The following is a 14,560-nucleotide window of genomic DNA, read 5'->3' on the forward strand; positions in this document are numbered from 1 at the left end:
GGAAAACTAGAAACCAAGATTTTAGCCCCAACTCTGACCCCGACTTCCCACATGCCAATTTCCAAGCAGTCTATCCTGAATATCCTGCCCAGCAAGAGACAGTATGTCTTTGAACCTCAGTTTCCTTAACTATAAAAATAAAGGACTTGGGTTCTAACCCCCAAATACCCTTCAACTGAGACATTCTGTATTTAAATTTGGAATGAGGAAGACAGAGTACTGATACTTCACTTTTTGTTACCCATGCCAGATCTCCCTCCTGTCTCTGGTCGTGGGAACAGCCCAACTTAATTTTGACTTGGCTCAGACTTAGAGGAGTGAGCTTTCCATCGATGAAAAGTTTTTTCATTGCAACTTTGCCATCAATCAGAAAAGAGGTGTTACCTTTGCAGGACGAAAGCAATAAATATCTCCTTGATCCCCTGCCACTGTAAGCAGAGGAGAGGGATTGGATACAGGAGATGAAAGCAAAGAAGTGACTCTTGAGGAAAGAAGGGGCAGTGGCAGCAACAAAATCTCTGAGGGATCTTTGGCCCTTGGCCCCTGGCCCCTTTGTTCAGCAGCTGTTTGCCGCATATCCACCTCAGCCATGTCCTAGTTTTCTACCAGCTTTCACCTGATGCTTATTCCAGAGTATCACATCCTGGATAGCCCACTTAGCAGAAACATTAAGATTGTGGTGCTGGGGGGGAAGCCAGGTAGGAATTGCCTTGTGAGCATGTGTGTTTGGGGTAATATAGAGAGCAGTGGAATCCCAGGGTCACCTTTCCTCACCACACAATGAACGACTGAGAGGTTTGGCTGGTGGTGGTGGTGGTGGGGAATGGAAGAGGAAAGGCAAGGGAATTTCACTAAGAGGGATGCCACCAGTTGGGTTAAAGGGATTGGTGTGGTCCCAGAACCTGTGGATGGTCTATCTGTTCAGGAAACACAAAGATGTATGGGTTTGGAGCTAAAAAGGGAGACTTAGGTAGTAGAGCCTGGTTCAGGGGGTAGTAGCTCTGGGAGATGGGGTAGCAACTCTTTCTCTACAAAAAAATATATATTCCCCCTCTTTGTGTATCTCTATCTGGTGTGTGTTAAATATGTGTGTGTATTTAAAGTATAGTGTATTTGGTTATGAGAGAAGAATTTTAAACTAAGTTGCACATAGCATTGTTTTCCTGGTACTCTAAGAGTTATGCCAATCATTTTCCCAGAAAGTAATTAAATGGCTCCAAGAATTATTTTTCTCAGATTTTCTAGGTTGATATCATGGCAAGCTGGAGATGTGCTAGCATGGCCAAGAGAAAAGAGAGGTGCTGTGCTTGAAGCCCCAAAGGCAGTGAGTGATAAGCTCACCACAGCCAAGTTGAGACAACCCTCTCTCTTATGAAGCCTTCTTCCCTTTGACCTTGGCTCTGTCTGATTACAGCACCAAGATCCACTGAATTTTCTGTGACAGATCCGTGGTGAACCCAATTGTCTAGAGGCCATTTTGAAAAATATCAGCCTAGCTCTAGCTGTTTTTGCTCAGTGGTTAGAGCATTGGCCCATGAATTGAAGGGTCCTGGGTTTGATTCAGGCCAAGGGCACGTACCTTGGTTGCAAGCTGATCCCCGGCCCCTATTGGGGCCTGTGGGAGAGGCAACCAATCGATGTCTCTCTCCAATCAGTGTTTCTCTCTCTCTCTCTCTCTCTCCCTTCCACTCTCTCTGAAAAGCAACGGAAAAAATATCCTCGGATGAGGATTAAGAAAAAAAGAAAGAGCCTGGCTGGTATGGGTCAACGGTTGAGCATGGACCTAGGATCCAGGAGATCGCGGTTCGATTCCTGGTCAGGGCACATGCCTGGGTTGTGGGCTTGATCCCCAGTCAGGGGAGTGCAGGAGGCAGCCAATCGATGACTCTCATCATTGATGTTTCTATTTCTCCCCCTCCCTCTCCCCTCCTCTCTCTGAAATAAATAAAGATATATTTAAAAGGAGAGAGAGAGAGAAATATCAGCCTAGGCCTTACACACTAAAGGGATAGCTAGGTGTTCATCCCTGAAACTTAACCAAAGGCAGGGTATTGGTGGCACTGGGTAGGAAGGGAGACAAAAGCCTTCAAAATATTTTGAAAGCAGGTGAAGTTGAATCCTTGCATCTCTCCTTTCATGAGAGATGCATCCTTCTTAGGCACCCTGTCCATCACCACCCCAGCTTCCTCACCTGACATCTAAAACCTGACCCATTTCCTGGCTATTAATGAACAGATTGTGGACCACTTTTCCACAGTATTTCAGTTGCAAAGACCCTTAGTAATTGTGTCCAGTTCCCTTAATTTTCATCTAGGAAACCGAGTTCCATAATATGGAAATAATTTGCCCAAAGTCTCACAGCAAGTTGTGGAACTGAATATTGGCTCCAGATCCCTTGGTCCACATTTGCTTTACAAGACAGTGAGTCTTGATCTCTGTTCTGTTGATTAGGTGCTATATATTCCCATTAGCTTTCCATGGATGGGGAACAGATCCTGCTTTAGGTTCAGGATACCCCTCTTACATTTTTACATGTAAGAGCTATTTTTACCAGTATCCTTATAGATTTACCTGTGTATGTCACACTGGCTCCATCAAAACTAGTTTTCCTACCCTAGCTGGTGTGGCTAAGTGGTTAGAGTGTTGACCCAGGCACCAAGGGGTCATGGATTCAACTTCTGGTCAAGGGCATGTACCTGGGTTGCAGGTTCGATTCTCAGCCCCGGTTGGGGCTTGTGCCGGAGGCAGCCAATTGATGTGTCTCTCCCACACAAAAGGCTACATATTGCATGATTCTATTTGTGTAAAATATCCAGACAAAGCAATTCCATAGAGTCAGAAAGGAAATTAGTGATTGCCAGGGGTTGAAAGGAAGTGAGGGGAGAGGGTAATGGGAAGTGGCTACTTAATGGGAGAGGTTTTCTTTTGGGGTCATGAAAATGTTCTGGAACTAGACAGTGAAGATAGTTCCGCAACATTTGAATGACTAAATGTCACTGAATTATACTCTTTAAAATTATTAAAATAGTAAATTTATATTTTGTGTATTTTACCACAATTTTTAAAATGGGGGGAAATTGGGGAGGTCATGGAGATAATGGAGCCCTCCTCCTTTTCTTCTTCTTCTCCTTCCTCTTCTTCTTCTCTTCCCCTTCTCCTTCTTCTTCTTGGACTCTCATAATGTGAATATTGTTTCACTTGATGGTTTCCTAAATTTATGAAGGCCTTCTTCACTTTTTCATTATCTTCAATATTTTCTCCTCTGGATAATTTCAAATGACCTTATTTTAAGTCTACAGATTCTTTCTTCTGCTTGCTCAAGTCTACTGTTTGTTTTCTATTGCATTTTTATTTCATTCATTGGATTTTTTAACTTCAGAATTTCTGTTTCATTCTATTTTATTTCTGTCTTTATTTTGAATGTTTCATTTTGTTCATATATTGTTTTTCTGATTTCATTGAGTATCTATCTTTGCTCTGCTGTAGCTCATTGAGTTTCCTTAAAACTTTTATTTTGAATTATTTGTCCAACAATACATAGAACTCCTTTTCTTTGGGTTTGGTTACTGAAAAATTATAGTAGTCCTTTGATGGTCATGTTTCCTCGATTTTTTGGTGTGTTTTTTTATAGCCTTGTTTTGATGTCTGCATATTATATGGAGTAGTCACCTCTTCCAGACTTTTAGACTGGTTTTGTGGGGAACGACCTTCACCAGATGGTGGATATCAGGGCCCTCGCTAGGTGGAATATCATGGATCTGGTTCCAGGAAAGGCCAATAGTTGTAGTCTCCATGCAGCTCTGTCAGCTGAGGCCAGGTTCAACAAATATTGTAAGTGTTCTCAATGGCCAAGGTTTCAGGGGTCCACAGGAGTGGTGAGCACTGTTGGGGTCTTCAGTAGTGAAGGGCTTCTGGGGACCTCCTGATCTCTTTTTCTCCCATGGAAGATGTCACAGCTTAGAGAATTCCTCTTAGTGCTGGATTGAGCTCATGAGTGCCCTCATGATGTCTGATGTGCAGGCACTCATGGAGCAACCTTGGAGTAGGAGTCTTGAATATAGGCTTTCATATGATAATGGCTTTGGGGCCCAGAGTACTGGCTAGCCTGTAGCAGAGATGGCTTCAATGCCTGACACATGGGCACATTCCAAGTTGCCTTGGATCTGGGGTCTGAAGCACAGATGCCTGCAGAGACAGAGGCCCTGGGTCAAGGGCATTGACTAGCCCACACTCATGGTACTCAGGGGTCTGAGACACAGACACAGATACACAAAGAACAACTGCATATCTGGTGTCTGGATCATGAGAGTATATGAAGTAGCCCTGGAACTGGGGTCTAAACTGCAAGTACAGACAGAACAGCCACATTTTGGAGTGTGGAGAATGTATGGGGTTTGGGGAGGCTGACCTCTTCCTGGGGCAGCACAACAACAACTCATTCTTAGGGGTGGGTGCAACAGTATCTTCCTTTCTGGGGTTGGGGAGGGTCTGTGGTGGTGATGGCTTTTGATTGCCTCAGTGGTGAAAGCTATTGGTGTCCTCTGCAGAGCAAACTGCTAGGGTCTGCACTGACAAACATTATAGGTTCCTCCACTGTGAAAAGCTGTGAGGAGTCCACAGCTCTCATGGGAGCTGTTGGATTCCTCAGAGGCCAAGGCTGCTGGGGTCCTCCACAGAGCAGGCCACTAAAGACCATGATGGCATTTACCACATGACTAATTCTGATAGTCGTCTCCCTTCTTCTTTCCTCCTAGCTATCTCCAGAGATCTCAGCTGAGCTGATCTCCTCAGCAATCCCTTCTGTATGACTATTCTCCATTTTTTGCTCCTCTGGGTTTGTGTAGGTTTTTAATTGGACTTGTCCTCTCAGTCATTTTCCTTCATGGATGACTGTCAATTGTTGTTTTTCATGGGAGGATGAAGGCAAGTATCTCTTACTTCACCATTGGGTTGATCTTACCTCTGCATCTCCCATTTAAAATTCTGCAGGTATCTCTTTGAAACAAAGTTTGCTGTGGCTTAATTGGTGATTTGCAGTGGATAAGGTTGATTTTCATTTCTAGACAACATGCTGTGTTATTGCTCATCTCTTTCTATCTTGCTATCTGTTCCCTGACAATGATGTAAAATAGCACTACATTATTTTTGCTGTAGGAATTTGGGGCACAGGATCTGAAAAAAATATGTTTGCATGAAAATAAGGAAAAGAACTCCCTAGGAACCTTAGAACTTTACATGAGAAAAATCTTCACTGAGATAAAAGCAAACTATGCTGTTCTCACACTGAACTTGATTGGAAGATAGCAGTGCCTTAGAATTCAAATGTCAGCTTATTCTATTCCCAGCTTGTGGGACCCTGGACAGGTTACCTCACATCTCTGAGATTTATTTTTGTATCTGTATGGTGAAGATGACTTATAATGACTTTTGTAAGAATCAAGTGAAGTTATATATGTATGTATATATATTAATATTTTTCTTTTTAAAATTTTATTTATTTATTTTGAATCCTCACCTGAGGATATTTTTTCCATTGTTTTTTCAGAGAAAGTGGAAGGGAGAGAGAGAGAAACATCAATGTGAGAGAGGCATATCGATTGGTTGCTTTCTGCACGTGCCCTGATCAGGGCCGGGGATGGAACCTGCAACTGAGGTATGTGCCCTTGGCCAGAATCGAACTCTGGACCCTTCAGTCCATGGCTGATGCTCTAACCACTGAGCAAAACTGGATAGGGCTGCAATAATATATCTAATGCAATTGGCATGAAATAAGTGCTCAATGTATAGTAGTAATTATCATTCCAAAAAGGGTTTCCTGGACCTACCACTCTTTGAGAACCACTGACCTGAGAAAACCCATTAGATTGATATTAACCAGAAAAGTAACTCTGTGAAATAGTCTAATATTCCAGTTTAAATAGGTTTAATATGAGAAGGGGTGAGAAAGAAATCATATGTGGTTGTGAGTGGCATGTATGGCTCTTCTATTTTTATTTTTTTGACAGGAGGATAAACTTTTTTTAAATCAAATATCTTTATTGATTTCAGAAAGAAGAAAGGAGAGGGAGAGAGAGAAATAGATACATAAATGATGAGACTGTCAAGGAAGAGCTGCCTCCTGCACGCCCCCTACTGGGGATCTAGCTCCCAACCGGGCATGTGCCCTGACTGGGAACTGAACCCCAATCGCCTGGATCCTAGGTCAACGCTCAACCGCTCAGCCAGGCACCGGCCCGGCAGGTGGACAAACTTTTGTTGAGCCCCCAGACCTAGTTCTGCACAGTCTTGGTTCCCCGCAGATGCGTAGTCTCACAGGCATTGATGAGACACACTTTGCTGCCAGCAGGGGCATCTCTGTGATTGGTGGAGGGTTTGCAGATGTAAAGCCATTGCCACCTCCTAACAGATGCTCCACAAGGTTCATGGTTACACCCTCACACGTGGCCAGCAATTCCTCTATTGCCTTATACAGGTGGTAGGCGTGGCCGGCCTTCAGGATAGGCTTATCAATGCGGCTATCTCTGGCCACCACACCAACTGCGGCTTTGTCGTCGGAGGAAATGACCTTTGTGGAGCCTGAGGGCAGCTTCACTGTGGTCTTTTTGGTTTCGCAGTTGTGGGAGAGAGTGGTGGCATAGTTCCCGGAAGCTCCGGCCGGCTTGCCCGGGTCACCAGGCTTCTCCTCCAGACAATGCACGATGTTGTCAGGCATGGTGCCAACTGGGAGTGCATTGCCGATGTTTAGCTGAGCCGTCTTGCCTTGGTACAAGAACTGGTTGGTGTGGATGCCTTTGGCGGTGACGAACATCAGTTCCGTTGGCTTCTTAAACCGGTAAGGTTCCCAGAAGACCACCTTGGCGAGGGGTGCGCTGCGACCTTTTGTCCTAGATGATGTCCTTTACGATGCCCTAGATGTAGCCATGCGGCTCTGCCAAGTCCACAGCACGCAGACACGGGGCACCCTCATGTTTCAGGCGCACCCAACGCAGAGCCGGCACTGTTCCTCTGCCCGGCGCCTTTGCTCTGCGTGGTGCCTTTTCCTCTGAGCAGAGACTTTCCTCGGCCCGAAGCTCCCGCGGCTCATGGAAGAAGTCTGGTGCCTAGCACAGACGAAAGAGGATCGGCTATTCTTTTACCCCTGAGTGCCTGTGGTAGTCAGAATTGGGGCCGGGTCAATTTCTTGTGGATTATTTTATTCAAGGTTAAGCTTATTTGTTAAATTCCTTTTTAAAAAAAATATATCTTTATTGATTTCGGAGAGAGGGAGAGATAGAAACATCAGTGATGAGAGAGTCGTCGTTGATCGGCTGCCTCCTGCACGCCCCCTACTGGGGCAACCCAGGCATGTGCCCTGACTGGGAATCTAACTGCAGTCTCCTGGATCCTAGGTAGATGCTCAACTGCAGTCCTTTTTTAAAAGGTGAGCTGCAGCTTTGGCCAGTATGGCTCGGTGGTCAGAGGGTGGGCCCAGGAACTGAAGGGTCTCAGGTTTGACTCCTGGTCAAGGGCAGGTACCTGGGTTGCGGGGTTGCTCCCCTGCCTCACCCCCACCCCCATCAGGGCGCGCAGGGGGAGGCAAACAATTGATGTGTCTCTCACATTAATGTTTCTCTCTCCCTCTTCTCCTCCCTCCCTTCTACTCTCTTTAAAATTCAGTGAAAAAAATATCCTGGGGTGAGGATAAACAAAAAGGAAGGAAGGAAGGAAGGAAGGAAGGAAGGAAGGAAGGAAGGAAGGAAGGAAGGAAGGAAGGAAGGAAGGAAGGAAGGAAGGAAGGGGGGAAGGAAGGAAGGAAGGAAGGAAGGAAGGAAGGAAGGAAGGAAGGAAGGAAGGAAGGAAGGAAGGAAGGGGGAAGGAAGGAAGGAAGGAAGAAGGGGGGAGGGAGGGAGAGAGAAAGAAAGAGAAAGGCGAGCTGTAGCTTTTTTTTTTTTTTTGACTATGTCTCTATGTCTCTATTGATTTCAGAGAGGAAAGGAGAGGGAGAGAGATAGAAACATCAATGATGAGAGAGTTATTGATCTGCTGCTTCCTGCACACCCCCTACTGGGGATCGAGCCAGAAACCGGGCATGTGCCCTGACAGGGAATCGAACCTCGATCTCCTGGATTGTAGGTCCATGCGCAACTGCTGAGCCACTCTCGGCAGGGCTAGTCTCTTATCTTACTGTTTTCAAAGGAGTAAACTGATTCCTGCAGAATCACCTGGGGCTACACTTATGTTCTTATTTTTGGCTTAAAATATCAACAATTTATTACTTCTCATGATTTATATGGCATTGTCTGAAGCCACTCATACAGCTTCTTTCAACTGGCAGCTTGACTAAGACGGGAAAATCCAAGATCGCTGGTTTGGTACCTTAGCTGGAGTAGCTGAAATGGCTGGAAGCTGATGGACCTGTCTCTCTCTTAAACACAAGAAAAGTGTGTATATATACATATATATGTACTTAAATATATATAATATGTTTTTATTGATTTTAGAGAGAGAGGAAGGGAGAGGGATAGAGAGATAGAAACATCGAGAGAGAAACATTGACTGGCTGTTTCCTGCCTGCTCCTTACTGGGGATCAATCCCACAATCTGGGCATGTGCCCTGACCCGGAATCAAACTGGTGACCCTGTTCATGGGGGAAGCTCAACCACCGAGCCACACCAGCTAAGCTGGACCTGTGTCTTTATTAGGGCAGTTAGACTATCTACACTGTGGCCCAGGGCTTCACTATCTCCATGATCTCCCCAATTTCCCCCCAACATTAAAAAAATTGTGATAAAATACACAAAATATAAATTTACTATTTTAATAATTTTAAAGTATATAATTCAGTTACATTTAACCCTTCAAATGTGGTGGAACTATCTTCACTGTCTAGTTCCAGAACATTTTCATGACCCCAAAAGAAAACCTCTCCCATTAAGTAGCCACTTCCCATTACCCTCTCCCCCCATCTCCTTCCAACCCCTGGCAATCACTAATTTCCTTTCTGATTCTATGGAATTGCTTTGTCTGGATATTTTACATAAATAGAATCATGCAATATGTGGCTTTTTTGTTTTTTTGAATTAGCATGTTTTTGAGATTCATCTTCCTTGTAGCATGCCTCAGTATTTCATTTTTTAATTGTTGAATAATCTATTGTATGGTTATACCACATTTTTTATCCATTCATCAGTTGATGGGCATTTGGGTTATTTCCACTTTTTTTGCTTTTGTGAATAATATTCTTAATTTCCCTTTCAAGCTGTTCATTGCTAGTGTGTAGAAATACAACTGATTTTGTATCTTGCATCATTGCTGAATGCATTTATTAATTTATTAGCACTAATAGTTTTTCTGCATGTTTAAGATTATATATATATTATATATAGTCATGTCATCTATGAATAGAAATAGTTTACTTTTACTCTTTCAATTTTAAAAAAAATAAGTTTTTATTGACTTTTTTAAAGAGAGAGGAAAGGAGAGGGATAGAGAGATAGAAATATCAGTGAGAGAAACATTATATTGGTTAGCTGCCTCCTGCACTCCCCCTACTGGGAATCAAGCCTGTAACCTGGGCATGTGTCCTGACCTGTAATTGAACTGGGAACCTCTTGGTTAATGAGTTGATGCTCAGCCACTGAGCAACACCAGTTGGGCTACTTTTCCAATTCTGATGCCTTTTATAGCTTTCTTGCCTAGTTGTTGGGGTTAAAACATCCAGGACAATGTTGAATTCCAGTGGTGAAAGTGGGCATCCCTGTCTTGTTCTTGATCTTAGGGGGAAAACTTTCATAATTTCATAATTGAATGTGCTATTAGCTGTGTTTTTTAATGAATAAATATCCTTTATAATGCTGAGGAGGTTACCTTTTATTCCTAGTTTGTTGACTGTTTTTACAATGATAAAGTGTTAGATTTTATCAAATGCTTTTTCTGGATCAATTAAGATGTTGTGCCTGGCTGGCTTGGCTCAGTGGCTGAGCATTGACCCATGAACCAGGAGGTCACAGTTTGATTCCTGGTCAGGACACATGCCTGGGTTTTAGGTTCCATCCCCCTTCCTCTCTCTGAAATCAATAAATAAAGCATATATTTTTAAAAAGATTTTGTTTCCTTCATTCTTTCAATGTGGTGTATTACATTGATTGATATTCATTTATTAAAACACTGTTGTATTCCTGGGATAAATTCCAATTGGGAGTGATTTATAACCTTTTTAATATGCTGCTGGATTTGGTTTGCTAGTATTTGTTGAGAATTTTTGCATCTATGTACATATGGAATATTAGCCTGTAGCTTTCTTTTATTTGTTGTATCTTTGACTTTGATGTCGTAGAATGAGTTAGGAGATGTTTCCTACTTTCTTATTTTTTGGAAGAGTTTGAAAACTATTGGTGTTAATTCTTTTTCAAACCTCTGGTAGATTTCAATAGTGAAGCCATCTGGTCCTGGATTTTTCTTTGTTGGGAGGTTTTATGTTACTGATTTAATCTCCTTACTTGGTATAGGTTTGTTCAGGTTTTCTGTTTCTTCTTGAGCCAGATTTGGTAGTTTGTATGTTACTTGGAATTTGTCCAATTCATCTAGGTTATCTAAATTTTTAGTGTTCAATTAATCATAATAGTACTGTGTTTGTTCTGTTTTAGTAATGTCTAATTTTTTTTTAAAAATTACAGAACAAGGTCTATAATTGTCCCCTCTGGCACCAGTAAACCACAATAAGAATGTAGGCTGCCATCCACACAGCAGTGGTTCAGCTAGGAAATGGCAGTGGGAGGTTGGTAAGCAAAAATGCCACGATGCTCTTTTACTGTATTTTAGCAGTCTTTCTTCATTAAGTACTCCTCTGTTTTCTGTAGTTATTTTTTGTTAGATTCTAGAGTTCTGAAAAAGTTAATTCTGACCGTTTTCTCCAGCGTAATGGTTGCTTCAGTGGATGATGAATCAATCCTTGGACCTCTCTCTTCTTTCATTCTCAGTGATGTCACCTGCCCCTAATATTTCATTTTGATTATGAAAATTTTCAATCCTGCAGCAAGGATGAAAGAATAGTACAGTGAAGACCCCCCACAAATGTTCTACCACTAACGTGCTGTTATACTTATTTTTAATCATATAACTATCTATCAATCCATTAACTCATCTTAGGCTTTGATGCATTTCAAAGTAAATTGCAGACTTCCATATATACTTTGACACTTCCATATGTATATCATGAATAGAATTCAATATTCCTTTATAAAATTTTAAATTTTGATGAAAAGCATATACATAGTGAAGTTTATAATTATTAAGTATATATTCACTGAGCTTTGACATGTGTAACTCCATGTTCTTTCTTCTATAAACATAAGAACCTTTCCCAATGTCCTAATATGCCCTTGAAGGACACCATAAATGCTGTGTGGTGGGGCAGGATTAGAGAAATTTCCCAAATATTCTGATGAGGTTCATAAGATGTTGAGCTAAGTAGAAGCATGTTACAGGGCATGTGACCCATCTTTACTATCTGATGATTATCTCCATAGCATCCCCACAAAATTCACCACTGGCTTACACACCTTCAGAGATTGGCATCTCACCAGTTTTGGAGGTGAGATGCCAGTCTCTTCCACCTTTGGACAACTTAGAGTATTCAGACATCTTTATTTATATAGATATTTACATAGCGCTATACACAACAAGGCTAAGCCATCTCTTTCTCCCACTGCAGACAGTCCCTTAAGTTTGTAAAGAGTCCTTCCTCAAGTATTCACTTTTTCATGTCTTTTTTTTTTTTTTAACTTTATTGTTGAAAGTATTACAGATGTCCCCCTTCCCCCCTCCCATTGATCTCCTCCACCAGGCATCCACACCCTTCCCAAGCCTTCTCCACACAATTGTCTGTGTTCTTAGGTTATGCATATCATAGTATGTCTTTGTTCCTTTAACTGCTTTTCACTGATAATGACGCCCATCGGCCTGCTAATTTGATTTTGAATGCTTTATCAAATCCCTCTTTAAATGCCACTGCATGAAAGCCAAGGACAAATTTCCGCTGAGGGGAGGATGTGTTCACATTAGGAGAAGTTGAGTACTTTTCCTTCTCTCTTTCTTCTGATGCTGAACTGGTGTAAAGAAGGCATTTCCCCCTTCAACTCAGATCTTAGTTGGGCTTCCTTCCTATAATACCTTGGCTCCTTTCCTGCAGGCTGGCTCAGTGTTTCTTTGATAATTTCGTGCTGCCATCTGGTGGCAAAATCAGGTCATTTCTGCCTTTTTTTGAATTTGAGCGGGAATTTTAAAAAAAGAGAACTTGATTTCTTCCTCCCACATAGTTCCTGCTGTATGGCATGCATTTGGATTAAGTAAAGCCTGAAGGTGATAAATGGGAGGAGAGAGCAGGGATGCTCCAAGGTATGATGCATAGCATAGTATGTCTTTGTTCCTTTAACTGCTTTTCACTGATAATGACCCCCATCAGCCTGCTAATTTGATTTTGAATGCTTTATCAAATCCCTTTTTAAATGCCACTGCATGAAAGCCAAGGACAAACTTCCTTTTACAGGCAAAAATTGTTATGGAGTTCCTTTCTATATAAGTAATCTGATTAAAATGTATTATAAAATGGATGGGCTCATGTGAGGTATAGTAATTTAGAAATGAAGACTTAGAATAATGGGCAAATATATATTTGCTTATTCAACAGTTCATGTGAAAATTCTTCATAATGTCCATGTATCATCTCTTCCTTTTCAGGTCCAGAAAACATTTCACTTTTTTTTAAATTGTCAAATGCACCATACCTGGCTAATTTAAAAGGTAGCAACACTGTTGCTACTTCCAACACAACTACTCTTTTTCGAACCTGTTTGTACCTAAAAACTAGAGATTTCTTACCTCTGCAGTTCTTTTAGCCTAGTTATCTGCAGTAGACCTTGATAGCCTAGAGCGTGAACATGTCCTGTTTCCGATATGAGTGAGAGTCACCCCAAATCGTCACATTATCACCATTTTGGCAGCTTAATCTCACCTGATCTCATGAAAGAAATTACTGTGACAACCAATGGAAGTAATCTGCTAGCCTGGCCACCCTCTTGGAACCAGAATCTGGACACTGAACTCCGGGGCAACTAGTTTATAGCTCCTCTTTTCACCTTTTGAGGTTTATTTTTGTGGGATAAAATGTTTTAATTTCATAAAGTCAATTTTTTTTTGTAGTTGATGCCCTTTGAGTGTTAAGAAAATTTTCCAGAACCCAAAGTCTAAAATATATGGAATATTTCCACAATTGTAGAAAATTCTTTTGGACAGAGCTGTATTTGACAGATCTAGTTACTTTAACAATTGGAGCCTGTGTTAAAGACACAATAACCTGAAACAGGTTAAATTTTATAGTGGGGTCAGGTTCCTAGTGATACTATTATTTCATGGCCTATAGAGCAGGAGTTTAAGACTGGTCAGGTGGCCTGATAGTATTGCTGCTGGTGGTAGTTGATTTTCTTCTTTTTTTCTGTTTTCTTTTTTTTTAATCCTCACCCTAGGATATTTTTTCCATTGCTTTTCAGAGAGTGGAAGGGAGACAGAGAGAAACATCGATGTGAGAGACACATCTATTGGTTGTCCCCTGCATGCGCCCTGACCTGGGCGGGGGATCGAGCCTGCAACTGAGGTATGTGCCCTTGGCCGGAATCAAACCCAGGACCATTCAGTCCACAGGCCGACACTCTAACCACTGAGCCAAACCGAGTAGGGCTGGTTTGCTTCTTAGGTCCTCCTAGTTAGTCCAGGCTGAGATCCCAGGTGTTAAGGGAATACTACTTGATTATAATCCTTTTTTCCCTGATGGCTGAGTGATATCAAAGTGGTTATAGCTACTACTTTTTACAGGTATCATTATTTTTGAAATATACCACGTTCATTATAGTGATTTTAAACTCCATACAATTCCTACAGTTCTCACTAGAGAGATCTGACACACAACGTAGGCTTGTCAACAGAGTTATTTTACTAAAGTGCAACCAAAGTTATCCGAGTCCAAAGACCTCTACTCTGGTATCCTCATGCTGCTACTAGCTCTTTAAACCAAAATAGAAGTCAACATCCCTCAATTTACCAATTTACCAATCTATACAATGAATGAATCGTTCCCCCTATTTGTTTCATTAGGAACCTGTGAAAGCTTAAATTAGGGTGAAATCTTATGGCAGGCCTTGCTTATAGGCTTTTGCTCCATAGTTTAATTTTTGGGTGTTCAGGAAGGCTCCTGTGGAAAATTATCTTTCAGAATGAAATCCCATTATTAAATTCTCTTGGTGTTAAGCACTGTCTTCTCAAGGGTACTACTTTTGTAACAAAATATTCCTCATTTGGAGTAAGATTTTTTTTTGTGTGTGAACCAAGAGCATTTAGAAGATGGAGTGTACCCTTTAAGGATGAAAATTTGCATACTTTATTTTTATTTATCTGGAGACTTACAGGCATGGTTGCCCGATAGTATTACTTTCCAGTTCAGACAGTGCGAGGACAATGCCTCCTTTGACTTTCTAGGCGTTGTTGTGTGATATAGGTTACAAATAGTACTCCTTGATTATTTAGGGA

At 41.8% G+C, this 14,560-nt stretch overlaps 1 pseudogene; it reads right to left on the minus strand.

The window, feature by feature from the left end:
• Positions 1-6,269: 6,269 nt before the first annotated feature.
• On the minus strand, positions 6,270-8,930 carry LOC107542903 (large ribosomal subunit protein uL2 pseudogene; annotated as a pseudogene).
• Positions 8,931-14,560: the final 5,630 nt, after the last annotated feature.

The sequence above is a fragment of the Miniopterus natalensis genome, chromosome X (assembly GCF_054644295.1).
Source record: "Miniopterus natalensis isolate mMinNat1 chromosome X, mMinNat1.hap1, whole genome shotgun sequence".
Taxonomy (NCBI): domain Eukaryota; kingdom Metazoa; phylum Chordata; class Mammalia; order Chiroptera; family Miniopteridae; genus Miniopterus; species Miniopterus natalensis.